At 44.4% G+C, this 882-nt stretch overlaps 1 non-coding gene across 1 annotated transcript; it reads right to left on the reverse strand.

The window, feature by feature from the left end:
• Positions 1-234: 234 nt before the first annotated feature.
• On the reverse strand, positions 235-338 carry LOC112774598 (small nucleolar RNA R71). The gene has a single exon (XR_003189078.1). It is a non-coding gene; the product is annotated as a small nucleolar RNA R71 (small nucleolar RNA).
• Between the last annotated feature and the right edge of the window lie 544 nt (positions 339-882).

Raw genomic sequence — 882 nt, forward strand, 5'->3', positions numbered from 1 at the left:
GGAGGAAGTGCTAATGAAGACCCAAACCAACATCTCACAAAATTCCTGAGAATTTGTGACACTGTGAAGTCCAATGGAGTCCAGGAAGATGCCTATAAACTGCTCTTGTTCCCATTTTCACTTAGGGACAAGGCAGCTAAGTGGCTGGAATCATTCCCAAGGGGGAGTCTAACCACATGGAATGAGGTGGAAGGCAAGTTTCTGGCACGTTTCTACCCTCCACAAAAGGTCAATAGGCTTCGATCTGAGGTCCAAACTTTTAGACAACAAGATGGTGAAACTCTCTACGAGGCATGGGAGAGATTCAAGGACTTGACAAGGAAATGCCCACCAAACATGTTCCATGATTGGGTGCAATTGCACATCTTCTATGATGGGCTCTCTTATGAATCAAGGAAGGCTGTAGACCATTCATCAGGAGGTTCATTGAACAAGAAAAAGACCGTGGAAGAAGCCATTGAAGTGATCGAGACAGTGGCTGAGAATGAGTACTACTATGCATCAGAAAGGCACAACACTAAGGGAGTCATGGAGCTGAACCATGTTGATACAATTCTAGCCCAAAACAAGGTGTTTGCCAAGCAACTAGCAGAGCTTACCAGGCAATTAGAAACAAAGCAAGTGGCTGCAATACACACACAAGATCAAGAGGAAGTAGGCATTGAAGGAGGTGATTGGGATGAGGTTAACTATGTGGGAAACCAACAAAGGCAATCATATGATCCACACTCCAACACTTACAACCCAGGCTAGAGAAACCACCCAAACTTTGGGTGGGGAAACCAACAAACCCAACCACAAAACCACAAACCTTACAACCAAAACCAACAAAACAATTCCACATACCAAAACTCCAACCAAAGATCATACCAAGCCACACAA

The sequence above is a fragment of the Arachis hypogaea genome, chromosome 18 (assembly GCF_003086295.3).
Source record: "Arachis hypogaea cultivar Tifrunner chromosome 18, arahy.Tifrunner.gnm2.J5K5, whole genome shotgun sequence".
NCBI classification, from domain to species: Eukaryota; Viridiplantae; Streptophyta; class Magnoliopsida; order Fabales; family Fabaceae; genus Arachis; species Arachis hypogaea.